Here is a 15,000-nt window from a genome sequence, read left to right as displayed (position 1 = left end):
AAGACTAACTGAAAATGCGTATTACACGTTAATAACACATCAGATTACTAAGACGGTTTGTATAACATGTAGCATGTCTGTGTATGTTGTACCTGTACTGTAATAATTACAATGCAATCAATGCATATAGTGGAAATAGCTATCTTATAGTGATGTATTGTTGAGCAATAGTAATGCTTGTAGCATTCTGTGTGTGTACTGCTGTAGGTCACACGGCACACTCCGCATACACCACAAGGGATGATATGGGCTTGAAACCCACCAATTCACTTCCATCCACTGTCAGTGTCAGGACTGGTCCAACAAGTATGTGCTATAACAGGGGATAGTATATATCGATATATTGTAACAGTCGACATATATATGGGTGTATAAGTAAGATGAACATGTTAAAGGTGGGCTTACCGTGCAAATATGGTGTGCATTGTGGGATATTGTGCCAATAACTGTGTAATGTTCAGTATTCTAGGCAGATCTGTATTCTATTCTACATAGCAGTTTTGTTATTTTATGCAAACAGTAGTTATGTCTATTGGCAATTACAATACTCAATGACAGGATACATAACATTAGTATTCATCTGACAGGTTAGCAGCATGATAGCAAAGATAATTGGAAGAGCCAGGTAACTATCCATACACATAACACATGTAATATCCACCTCTCTACTATCGTTTGCAAGCAATAACAGCTGTGCATGTGTACATGTTATGCAAATGTGTAGTGACCCTTGTTACAGGGCTGGGCCAAATGTCTATGTGCACACCTACATAGAGTGGATATTGAGAGTACAGACACAATGGTTGAACTACCAGGTTTGTGTAGCCTAACCTTTCATTGCCAACCTAACAGCCACCTGCACATACTGTATGTAAGGTAGTGCACTGGTAATGAAACAGGTTGCATATCATCTTTAACTCCAGTGTAACATCTGCAGTAGGAGTGTAAGATGTAGGAGACAGCTGCCCATGTGTAATAGCTGCATCATAGGTGATGGCTCACACTATTTGATTATATCCTGCTCATGTTAATAGTGGCATCAGAGCCTATTGATACATGACTCTGTTTGGAGAGTGGGTGTCTTTGCCCAACATAGCTCATGGTCCTAGTGGATATGTGAGTATATACCCAGAGAAGGAAACAGACCTGTAGACACTTGCATCATCTGTAATCAACTAGCAGGATGTGATGTGCTCCTCAGAGGGGGATTGCTGCTAAAGGTAGCTACAATGTTTCTGTAATAGCCAGTGTTGTCACGTCCATAACACAAATATTTACATGTGAGCATCACTGTCTATAATATCTTCATAGGCAATATGTGAACTAAATACAGTCCTTGGTACTTGTAGTGCTGACTGCTCATACAGGCATGTCCACTAGTCAGCTACTGGTGTTTCCTAATGTCAGCTTTGTGTATGTGGCCATCCAGGGGGAATGTAATCTCTATGCCATGTACACTGCCAGACCCATCTAACACCACGCCCCACACATTGTTTGGGATGCAGCTACAGGGGTAAGCTGGAAGGCAGCCCAGTCTACAGCCATGACTGGACTGGACAGTCATGAGGTGTAGGTTAACACATGCAGCTCATCAACACAACCAACACATACCCTTATCAGAACACAGTAAGGACACCCACACACACTACCAGAAATCACACACATTCACAGATGCATCTAAGTATCTGGCCAAACAACTGCCCCCCCCAAGCCTGAAGAGACAGACACCGAAATACACAAACTGTATGACATAGTTTGCATAATTGTGCCACACCTCTGAACACATGACTGGAAACATGCCCAACAATACTCATTTGTGAATGCAAACTCTAGCACTATGTTACACACCAACATATACGAGGGCATACATACTCTCAGCTGCCTGTCTGCCATGATTAGCCACATACTCATACACTCAGACCACCTTTTGAACTATACACATGGCTCTGGCATATTCCATGTTGTTGTGCAGGACCTGTGATGCAGTAGCCTGGACTGCATGGAAACACATGTAGGAAATGTCAGGTCTTGTAGCCCATACAGGTATGTCCCAAGGCCTGGGTAGCATTCTGCCATTGGCCAGAAATGATACTGCAGTACAGGGACAAAAGGACTGTATTCCACAATTGTCTAGTGTAGTGGTGCATGTCACAGGGTATCCAGTACCTGTCGCCTGGGATAACATGGTTGACAGACCATGATGCTTTGCCAGACAGGGCATGCACCTGTCACCCCTGGGAATCTGGATACTGCCTAGGGCTCATCCTTCCCCTATAGTGCCTTCATCATGCATGGTTCAAATGAGGGTCCACTGCTGTTACAGGGACAGCCAAGCAATAAATTGTGGGTCTCGCTACACAATGATACATGTCAGAAACACTATACAGACACACATATATCAATCCCTAACATGGAGAACATATCTGTGCAGTGGCTGAGACATGTGTCAATGCACACCTGCATGACCATGTAATAACAATACCTCACCTTTTGCCCATTATCCTTTATTGGAACTCACGGGCTGCAGGTGTGTCCATATTCCTGAAGGATATGTACACCCCCATGCTAATTGCACTTGCATAACATCAGATGAATTATGCTGAGCAACTACCTTTGTGCCAAAGTGGAATTCAAAATGACCTTGAGACAGATCACCCAACAGGCCGTGGACTTCGCAACTGTCATAATGTGCTGTAATGGGGAAGATTAGGTCTGAGACCGAACCATAATAATAGCTACTCTCAACTATTCCATTATGAACTGGGAAGACTCCTCATGTACCAACACCTGCGCTCAATGCATGTAGGATTCCATCGACCCCACTGATCTGGATCACAGTAGTCACACAAAAAGGCCTACAGTATGCTACACATAGTTTATTTATTTATTTTTTTTTTATTTTATTTTACATTTGTTAACCGGGATGGTCCGACTGGATACATGTCCTTTTTCAGTGGAGGCCCGGGGAGAAAAGCTCCAACAGAGTTACATTGATAATTAGGTACAGTAAATGAGCTGAAAGAACTTAACAAAAACATAGGCTATTTACATACAAGTACAAGACTGCCATTACTATTTCTGAGATTACTACAAATGTAACATTAATAACATATTAGCAAGGACGGTAGGCAGTATAATGACATAGAGTTAGACAGGATACATATTTCTTTATCACAGTATACAAAGTACTTATCATCTTAGCTAGTTGTTTATGTTTTAGTTAATGGCACAGAGCTAGTCTGGGTTTGAGCAAGGACATAGCCAGTGTGACTTGAAGTGGAGTTTTAGACTATTTTTGCATTGACTTAGAGAAGTTGCAAGCGTGATGTTATTTGGGAGAGAGTTCCATATTTTACCAGTGGTGTTGGCAAATAACGCATCACCACCTAGGTTGAGAGATTTCGTTGTTTGGACAAGGAGTCTGTTTGCTGAGTAAAGGCAGCTTAGATTGGAGTAGGGAGTCATTAAGTTTTTTAGTGCTGGGGTATTCTCAGGTTGTTTAAGGATTTTGAAGGCCTCTATGAGTTGGGACTGGTGAAAAAGGTGTGGGAATTCTATCCATCCAAGCTTTTTCAGGTTAGTACAGTGGTGTGTTCTGTAGGGTAGGCCTGTAACGAACCTGGCAATGTGATTATAGCAGGATGAGAGCTTGGCCAGATCAGATTTGTTAAGGTGAGTGAGGACAGGAGAGGCATATAGTAGGGTAGAGAGAAGGTGTGAATGGGCTGTGGCTGCCCTGGCATTCGGGGTAAGGAAGGCTTTAATTCTATATAGGGTCCCAAGTTTCTTGTTGACTGACTTAATGGCTTGGTTGATATGTATATCAAATCTGAGTTTATTGTCAATGTTTACTCCTAATAGCTTTGTATAGGTGTCTGGGGAGATGATGGTCCCATTATTGGATTTTATAGTGAAGGTTTCAGTCGGAGTTAGTCTCCAATGCCAATGTTATGTTTCCTAAGAGCAGAGTGGTGAGTGCCACGGCACCCATGCAGATGGACAATGCATATGCAAATGCTGAATCCTACACAAATTAACCTTAAGCAGCCACATATGTGCAGTGATTGTGCCACTGAAACAGAACCAGGATTCAACCCAACACAAACAAGTAGGCAAACTGGTGGTACCATGCTTTAAACTGTACCACAGAAGGTAGTAACTGTTGCAAGAGTGAAAACACATGAGTGTAGGTGATCCCTGGTCAGTCTCAGTAAGAAGCAGATACACCATATAAAAGCATGCAAAGCTACTGTGAAACTAATCAGCCACATATTATGAGGCCAAGCACAGAGCATTCTATAGCTGTGTCATTAATCATAATGGCAACGACAAGACCTGCCGTGCTGCACAGCACTATGGCATGGGAAGTACTGCACCTACAGAAATAGCATCCATTCATCCAGATAGGGTCTCAGAGAACCTAAACCCACTCCCACATCCCCCCACCCCCAACAGGTACACTTAGTAATATATCCATGTACACTACAGGGCCCTTGTACTAACGACTATGCAGGTACAAGCTGCACTCTCTAAAGCCATACATACAGCTTTCATGGGACCTGTCAACATCCCAGGGTGTATCCTACACAAATGTAAGAACATTTAGCTATCCACATACACATCATGTTCAATCATAGCTCCATGTCAGGCTGTGTACACACCGAATGGTGCACAGCAACATTTATCACACCCCACAAATGGGGAGACACCATTGATAATGAGACATAGTGCATAACTACTCTGCTGAGTGGTCTGTACAGCCATGAACCATGGTTAACGTAAGTGATGTACTCGATACAGATGTAGATGATAGTAGGGTTGATTCACACTGCATATCATGACCTTGCCAGGTCACAGGACACCATAACCCATACTGTGTTCCAGCTACACTCAGTAAACTAGGTGTATATTCCTATGTCACAGGAGTGGTTGGCAACTGGACTGCTGATAGCACCCGCACTACAGAAGGTGTTTGACGAATATACGCACATCAAACCAGTGCCAGCCACAGTAATACAGGGGTCATTCCTGGTACTCCCCCCTCTTTGTTATCTATACCACACAGACTAACACATAAGGCATCAACCTATTGATGTTTGCAAATAAATATGAACTAGGAGCAATAGTTGAAGCACTGTGTGCAGCGTTCAACATACAGAAGGGCCTTAGTGTGTCAGATGTGTGGTGTGTGATGTATGGCCACAATCTGACAGCTAAGTATTGCATTGTTGTCCCCTATGTTAAAACCCTGTACCCATTAACTACCACCTAGGCAGTGGTCAACATTATGGCAACTGTGTGTATGGGATGCAGCTGGAGAGTACTTCCCTTTGATAGTTATGTCACCACAAAAGACAAGTAGTCATATATGGCACCCCTAATCATGACAGAGTGCCATCCAGGAATATAGAGATAACTGCTCAGCCATACTCCACACCCATGTGACCCATAATAGATCACATATTTCCTTTAAGGGTTATTGCCCATGTGTAGATGGCCTACACTACCCTTCACAATCCCTAGCTGAACTATGTAGCATGCAGCCTACCCTGAATAAAGCCATGCCCAACCCAGAGGTGTTGGACATGCTACACTTAACACATCCTGATCCCAAATAAACACATATGTCATGGACATCCACCTTTCTAGTACAAGGGTCACAACATGCCTGACAGATCCCTGTCCCATACACTTAACATACTCTTGCCATACTATGCATCCCTGTCCAGCAAAGCTGCACATCACCCCTCTCTGTGACATGGTGTGATGACCGTATGACAAATATATCAGTAACCATGTCTATCAGTTCTGTGGCACTGCTTGAACTGGCCACTGAAACTTACCTGTCTGTTGCCTACAGCTAGGTAACTTGTCTGTCTAGGCTCATAAATGGCCCAGGGCATATAGCCTACAAGATCACTATGACCTTACATGCTATAGTTGATATCCAACCCTGCAGATACCATCAGGCTAGCTATTGTCCCATGTGTTACACATGTGCAACACAGGCAATACATGGCAGGATGCTACACAGCTGTACAGTGCCATCTAGATGTATATGGCAAAACACATACATGCTTGCAAGTCTGCAGGGTCACAGGTCATGTCCCTAATGGCTATGTATGAATATATATGTGGCATATACACAGCATTAAGGTCGATTCCATTAAAGTGAACACATCCAGGCATGTGCTGATAGGTAAAGATACCACTACAGGCAAACAGACATGCCCATGTCAAGACAACATCCACATGGTGTATGAGCAATGTTATCACATGACACACACATATATGGCATTAACATCACATCACCAGTAGGTGTCAAATAAGTGTGACATGTACATGTCAGTGGTGTTAGTGTCATGTAGATTTACAAAGACGTATTTGTAATTTTAATAAATGTGATACACATGTGTGTTCAGCTGTACTGCTGTACTTCTCTGTGAGGTACTGTGACCTGTCTCCATTGTTATGTCTTCCAGGTATGCCACATAGCAGACTGCTAGCATACAGCCACTTGGAGGATGAGGTCCTCATCCCATATCTCCTTGACAACTACACAATGGTCTTCAGCCATGTGCCACAGAATGCACAGCAGTGGGATGACCTGTGAGAAGAAATCTGCAGGAGGGTAAATGATGTTGGCAGTCACAATCGCACCTATCAGCAGGTGCGCCAAAACTGCACTGACCTGATAAGATGGGCGAAATAGAGTGCTAATGCAATCGCCAGGGAACAAGGTGCAACAGGTGGGGGGCCACTCACCCAGCCCCCACTCACATGTACCGAGGAGCTACTGGCCAACCTGGGAACACCTGCATACCTCCATCCACAAGCTTTAGCTGGTATTGTGGAAGTTGGTGTCTTTCAACCACCGAGCCTGGAGTTGCCTGGTAAGTCACTACTGCACATAAAACACAACTATATATCACATAGTTACATGTGTTACTGTACAATATGTAATGTAACATCATATGCAAGGCATGTATGCACACATGCCACATACTATAGTCTGCTACTCTATGTATGCACAGATGTGCATATTCCATAGTATAGTGTATTGTACTGGCTTATGTGCTAACATGGACATTGCACCCTGTAGCTATCACACAGGTGTGGATAATGATCTCACTGCTGTGACACTCCTATTTAGGTACCTCTGGCATTTTGCAGCGACAGCAGCCTGTGTCAGGTGAGATTGTTATTATTTACCAGACTTGATAATGCATGGAACATATTAATTGCATGCTATCTGCCATAACACACGTATACATAATGTATGGTGGTCCTGTTAATGGACACTGGTCAGACCTGCAATGCATCACACTGTTTACCTATGTGAAACAATTGAAGACTATATGAAACACCTACACTATACCTTCCAAAATGTCATTGCCAGATGTGTGGACAACAGTGAATACAATGGTGGAGGTGTATAGGGACAGGTACTACATATCAGCATTTCACATGTTGGGAATACGAACAGTACTGTTCAGAGAGCATATGTGTTTACACACTCAAAATGTGTTGCACCTGGAGTATGCCCGGCCCACAGGATACACCCTTGTGGAGTATACCCTTGCTATGGATGTCACACAATGTCATGTGCTATCAGACATGTCCAAGACATGTAGTGGGCTGACTGCAACACTACTCAACTACCCTGCAAAACACGTCTCACATCCCATACATACAACCCTTTGTCTGCATAACCCTGTCCTCAGTGGAGCATATGACATCTATGGGTGAATGTCATATGGGATAACACTTGACATGTGAAATAAGATGGCCATCACAACCATTGGACTGAACATGTGTACACATGGCCATGGAGGATGGTCAGAGACATGAAGCAACACACACAGTAGAAGTGATGTACATGTGTGTACACCCTATTGTACATTGGCTCGACACAATACAACTATGGCCTTTGTGTAATGGTGATATTGCAGATGTGAAACACTAAACATCATACTGGCCTGTGCACAGCTTGTGTAGGCATAACATGAAACCACCATATAACATGTCTTGAACATCTTGAGTGTGTCACGACATGGAAGCATTCACCTATACAGTATCCAAATACATACATGTGTTGCACAACATACACATACATCCACATCAAGCCACAGATACAGTACATTCACCTTGCTGGTGTCAGACATCACTGTCATGCCTGCTGCTCATGTGTGTGAGGTACACAGATGGCATATGGGACATAGAGTACTTGTAAGTTAGCCATGTGTGGGCATAGTTGCCAGGTATCAGTAATATGGTTGCAGATGTGCAGGGGTGTCACCCGTATACCCTTCTGTGACCTGTGTCACACATTCCACATTAGGGTTTATTGTATATATACCTCAGTGACGTGGGTCACATTCCACATTAGATATGTATTGTATGTGAACATAGTCATGGCTATGAACTATGTCAGTAGCTCACACTGTATAGCAATTGTGAAGCCACATGATGCCTTGAAATGTCTATGCACATCAACTCAATGTGCAGTATGTCCCTGCATATTTGTAGGGTAGACAGACAACATTGCATCAGCTGAAGGCCCATGTTAGTATAACACGTCCCTGCATTGGGACACCATTACCATACTGTAGATTGGAAAGGACACCATTGTGTTACACATGTATGCATGTCATTCAACATGTCAGCAGAAGACATGTCATACTACATGTGATTGGCAAGGTCATACACCACACAGCAGGCCGGTGTACTGTAAACCTGTGCTTGTCTGTGGCACCATTGCAAAGTAGGGACAGCCGTGTCAAACATGTGTGTACAGCCACATGCACAATGTGTACACTCAGCTCAGGGGTAGGCAGAATAATGTTGAACAGACATGCACTGCTTTGGGGGAGATATGCAAGCTAGGACTCAGGCAAACATAGTATGCAGTCGACATACCCTACTGCTCATGTCCTCACACATAGGGGCGGTAGCCAACACAAAGCATGAGTGGCAGATGTACAAAGGTCAGCGATGGTCTGTTAACATGTGGTGTATGTTGCACACACCATGACAATGCAGTGCAATGGTGCAAAGTGCATGCATTGTGTTGCAGGTATGGGGCATAGGCTACTAACACAAATGGTGCAATACAGGTATGTATGCTAACCACCAATATAATTGTGTAAGGTGCATGCCATCTGATATAACACATGCATGCTGTTGTGTGCAACTCAGGGATGTATGATAACTACCACTATAATTGCCTAAGCTAAAACTATAATTGTCTAAGCTGAATGCCATCTGCCATATCACCTGCATGTAGCATGTGTGTCTGTGTGTGTTAGTGTGTGTCAGTGTGTCTCTGTGTGTGTGTGTCTGTGTGTCTGTGTCTGTGTGTGGCTGTGTGTGTCTCTGTCTATCTGCCTGTGTGTGTCTCTGTGTGTCTGTGTATGAATGTGTGTGTCTGTGTGTGTCTCTGTCTGTTTATGTGTGTCTCTGTCTGTATGTGAATGTGTGTGTCTGTCTGTGTGTGTGTCTGCGTGTGTCTGTGTGTGTCTGTCTGTGTTTGTCTCTGCCTGTCTGTGTGTGTCTCTGTCTTTTTGTGTCTGGTATAACTTGTAATGTACAGTTCTTGTCTTACCCTCACAGGTGTTGATGTAGGTGCATTGCCCTCCTGCGGTCCACCTGATGTTAGTGTCCCCACAGACTCGAGCAGTGATGATGATAGTATGATTGAGGCACAGGAAGGGTTGTCAGGGGCTGAATCTGTGCCATTGGTTGGCATTCCACCTGTCTCCCCCTCATCATTGCACACAGTTCCCCTGCCTGCACATACCCCATCACCACCGGCCATAGAGTAAGGACAGTTGGTGGGTGGTAGCATGGAAAAGGGAAGTGTGGTGACTATGGAAGATGTGCCTGCACACGATGATCCCAGTCAACAGACTGGTGATGTCCCACACAGGCATGTGCCCAGCGCTGCTCGTAGGAGGACCACTGGCCTACATGCCCCTGAGAGACCAAGTACATCAGCTGGAGTCACCAGACACATGTTTCAGGCTGTAATGGAGACACAGGCATGTGCTGAACTGCACAACAGAGAAGGTCTGAGGCTTCAGAGGGCTGCTGTCCATTTATTAACTGACAACATCCAGGCACTTGCAAATGCTCACCATCATCTTACAGATGTTTTGGATAGATGATTGGGTGACATGGTGGGAGTCCTTGACCATGGCATATCAATCCTCGAGCATGGAATGTCTGTCCTGGAACATCTGATGGGAATGAGGTGTCTGGCCCATGGACGTAGGTCAGCTACATCACCTGTTGAAGGTCTACGTGAACATGCTACTGCACATGCCCACTCCCATAGTGGCGGTAGCAGCAGCAGTGCAGCTGATGCTGTGCAGTCCACACCAGGAGACAGCAGGCCACGTGCACATGGTCCTGGATGGTCCCAACAGGGACATGATTCTAGTGGACATGTGCCATCAGACGGTACCCAATCTGGACTTCTGCCTGGTAGTGCCCGTGCAACCCCTGGCAGGTGCAGGTCACGTGGCTGGACATCGTGAACTGTAAAACTTGCCTTGTACAGTCTGCAGCTGTCAGTATTACTTGTGCATGCATAATTACACACTGGAAACAAATGTAGGGCACCTCACCACACACACGCATAACATCCACACATGCCCAATGATATCACAGGCCCTAACACACACACATGATGTCATCAAATGGCACAGCCTAGGCTTCTGGCAAACATTATCACCCTGTGCATATGATGATACCTGTGCCGCATCCCTGTCATCCACACCATCAATGCACGGGCATGTTCATATTGTCTGATGCACAGGGTGAACATACTAGGTAGGCAATTATAGATTAATATTGTTGAGTAGTGTTGACAGGCAGCAGACATACTATGTATTGCAGTTTTAGAATGTATTTTGTACCTTTGACAGTATGTATCATGTGTAACAACACTAACAGTATGTTGATCTTGACGTTCTGCCTTCCTCTTTCTGGTGTAGTTGCATGTGCCGGGGAATGTTGGAGTTTGTGGGAGTCCCATATGTACATGTTGACTACCCACAGGTCAGTATGACAATACCTGCATGCACTTTGTAGCTTCCACATCACAGTTATATTCTCCCATGTTTCAATTATGTTTACTGTTCTAATGATCCAAGAGCATGATAGCTGTGTAGTAAGCTACTGTGTTCAGAGCCATCACATCCATAGTGGGTGACATCACAGGTATAGTTACCTGGAGCACGGAGTGGGTAAAAGAGTGGTATGCCGGATGACAAGGGTAAAGGCCAGTGGAAATAGTGGCTTCTCATTAGGAAGCAGTAATACCCACTACCATGACAGTATGCAAACACAGACACACCCACATACTCAGGGATTCACAGACACAGTAACCACACACTCTGACACACACACACACACACACACACACACACACACACACACACACACACACACACACACACACACACACACAGTTGCCAGTGTTCGGATGAGAACCCCTGCCTATGTGCATATCATCATTATAGTACTACACAATTACAAGATGCGCCACAGAGATTACATATGTACAGGTAGTTGGAATGTCCTAAGATCGAGGACATTGACAGGGATACTACAGTGCAGTGAGTGTATGTGGGGAGGGGGGGTCCATCAGTAGGCTATGTAACAATAGATCACATCCCAGGGTGTACATGTTAACAGGTGGTTAATATGCCCGTCTACGATTGATGATATCAACAGGGATGCTTGATTGCATTGAGTGGATAGGGGGAGGGGGCATTAACATTTCACTGTGGTAAAATACAGCCTCACTCCAGGAACCAGACAGCCATACACACACACACACACACACACACACACACACACACACACACACACACACACACACACACCTACACTGGCATTCACAAAGATATACACCTAAGTCACATACATGCAGACACTTTACATGTGTAAGGTTTAACCACCTGTCTATGCCTTTCTTTCTACACTTCACTCTGTACTGGTGTCAACAACAGTGTTCAGGAGAGTGATAACATGTGGGATGTATTCCCAACCATACGTGACATATATGGACACACACACCCACACGTGCCAGTACTGTGAATCAAACACCTGCCTATCTCATGATAGGTACTACAGAAGTACACCACTATTGCATCCGGTACAATGCTTACTGACTCTTTCCTTTGACAACTGTGCTGATATATGCACAATATATACACAGGGGAGGCATTACTGTTACAGGTGTCATGAGGTTTGCCTTCAGTGTCACCCTTACATCATTCATTCTACATTGTCTGTCTTCCACTTCACTTAACAAAACCTGACCTTAGCAGGTACACAGGTTATTGTAGGACTGGTTGTAACACACCAGTGAGCTGTCCTCAGTAATCATTCATCTGCAGAGAAGCCCCAACACTTAGTAGTCATGTCCAAACATCTGTCCATACCTCATGTACGGCTTACTGTACTTAGAGCATATCACCATATGCAGTTGGCAATGTTGAGGCTGTATTGCAACAGCATGATGTACTAAGACAACAGTCACCTTCAGACATCAGATACTGCACACACATGGAATCTACACAAACAGCAATACATGTACACATATGCGGTCTACATCAGTACGTGCACTAGCAGTTCAAGAGGATACATTCCACACCTTCCCCACACCATGTGTGAAACATAGCCGAGCATTACACCATAATGGATGTTGTATTCATGTACTGGTAGGACACCACTACTTTCACCGAGTAGCCAAGTGTACATATATTACAACAGCAGATATCAGCATGACACACACAGCATTATTCCATGTCATGCTCCTACAAACTGTTACTTGACAGTGCCATGGTGAAGCCAGGGCACTGTAATGGTCAGCAGTGAGCACATCATATTTGCCACACACACCTCATGTGTACTGGAAGAGTGCCAGCAATGTGCTCTGTTAGAGCTAGGCAGTACACTCATTCAAGCATGTGCGAGGTCTGTGGCTTGTAAACATCTCACCACCCCAGCATGCACTAGCTATTGTGGTACTAAGGCTAATGTCCAGACAGCACACAGCATGCATGGCTTGCAATTGTTGACATGGGGTATATGTAGGAGCTGTGGCCACACATGGCTGTACATGTAATGAACATATCACCTGTAACTACTCAGGAACATACAGAGCAGAACTGGATTTCCCTGAGTCTGTCAATAGAGGCCTTGTGTGGTTCCTATGGTCCTGTTATTTGGGTATGTTTGTAGGCATTGCATTAGGTGGACATGTCTAAAGACATACATGCTACATGGGCTGTTGTATGATATGATAGGTGTCATGGGTGACCAGTAGAGAGGAGATATTACCTCTGTCGACATAGATATCGAACCTTATGTACTGTTCACATGCTATCTGCCATGTGCATGTGTGTAATGACTGTAGCCACCTGTAGGTAGAAAGGAAAATGAAAGATATGGTAATGTAATTTATGTTGTATGAGTGTGGGATGTACATATCCAGGGCAGGTATGGTTAGATCATATCCAACCATGAGGGTGTTGTTTAGTGGTGTACAGCAACAGTCGACCATGTTAATGCTGACAACATCCGAGGGACCCTGGTATGTGTACAACTGAGCTGGTTACAAACAGTGGTATTATTGCATTGCATAACATATTATGCAGCTGTGTCTGTACATGGGTAATTTGCACAGTTGATGTAGGCCTAGGTACAGTCCACCAATCGAGGGTCATCTGGTGGTCTACCATACTATGTCATACCGCATATAGATGTGCGTTGGTAGTCTGGGAACAAGGTGGTGGATGTGTATGAGGATACAACCTAGAATGCAGAATTTGCCACTGTCACCTGTACCTGACTCATCTGTGATGTGTTATGTCGGAGTAGTGGTCTTTACATGTGAGTAGCCTTTATGAATATGTGTACATCAACACCTAGAATGTTCCATGCCACTGTTATGGCCCACATGGCTGGATCTGAGTTATATGGTGGTAGTGCAATTGTGCACTACAGAGCCTTCAGCCAGATGTTCCTCACTGCACAGATGTCAGTATTCCCCATTGTAGGTTCTACATTAAGCAAATGGATTACTAAAGCCACACATCTAGCACTGGTTAGCATAAGCATCCAATGCAATTGTCATGTAGGTGTCACAGTGTTACTTCTGTGTGTAGGACATTTGCCTTGGAATGCGACTATATGGGTAAATGTGACCTAGGTATTATCCACACACGCGTGTAACATGGATGCATGTGCTCTGTGTTGTAGGCTCGTCGTTTGGTCTTGACAGCCCAGAATGACAGACACTGGACAACCTCATAATAACAGCAGGACATTGGCTCATTATTTTGGTCTAGCAGTTGCCACCCATAACACGACATCACTGCACGTGGCATTAATGTGCTTGGTAGAAAATGCCCCATGTAAGGTGACGGACAGCGGCAGAACTTGTGTATATAACCAATGTGAAATATACTTAGGGTAGCAGTCCTGCTAATAATGACAACTACTAACACAGCCAGGAGAGGTCATCTTGACACCTGCACCTCAGTACCATTATACAAGGTGGCTCACCCATTATACTTGCACATGCCACTGTCCACAACTTGCTATCAATGTATGCCTTTCAGGACAGCAAGGTGTGTGACACATGCTGTAGGTAGCATCTGCCTGTGCGACCCAGGTAACCTATTGTCTGTCAAGTCCACACATGCATGAATGTGTATACGTAACATATATATGTCAGTACTTCATGTACATGTATGCATGTGTATCACACAGCACAGACACAGATATATAATTTACGGGCCACATATAGGTATCAGGTAGTAAACCAGTATGATGTGCATATATACTGACAGGTAAGATGTACCTAGCTGTAAACCTGTGTGTTTACAATAAGAGTCCATTACAATGTGTTCTGTACATGTAAGGGTTTGAGCATGCACACTGTGGCCTTCAGTGGTTAAAATCGGAGTGGATCCCAAACAGCCC

This window comes from Protopterus annectens, chromosome 5.part0 (genome assembly GCF_019279795.1).
Source record: "Protopterus annectens isolate FY-2018-M chromosome 5.part0, PAN1.0, whole genome shotgun sequence".
Taxonomy (NCBI): domain Eukaryota; kingdom Metazoa; phylum Chordata; order Ceratodontiformes; family Protopteridae; genus Protopterus; species Protopterus annectens.
The sequence above is the reverse complement of the archived record's forward strand: the minus strand, read 5'-3'. Positions refer to the sequence as shown.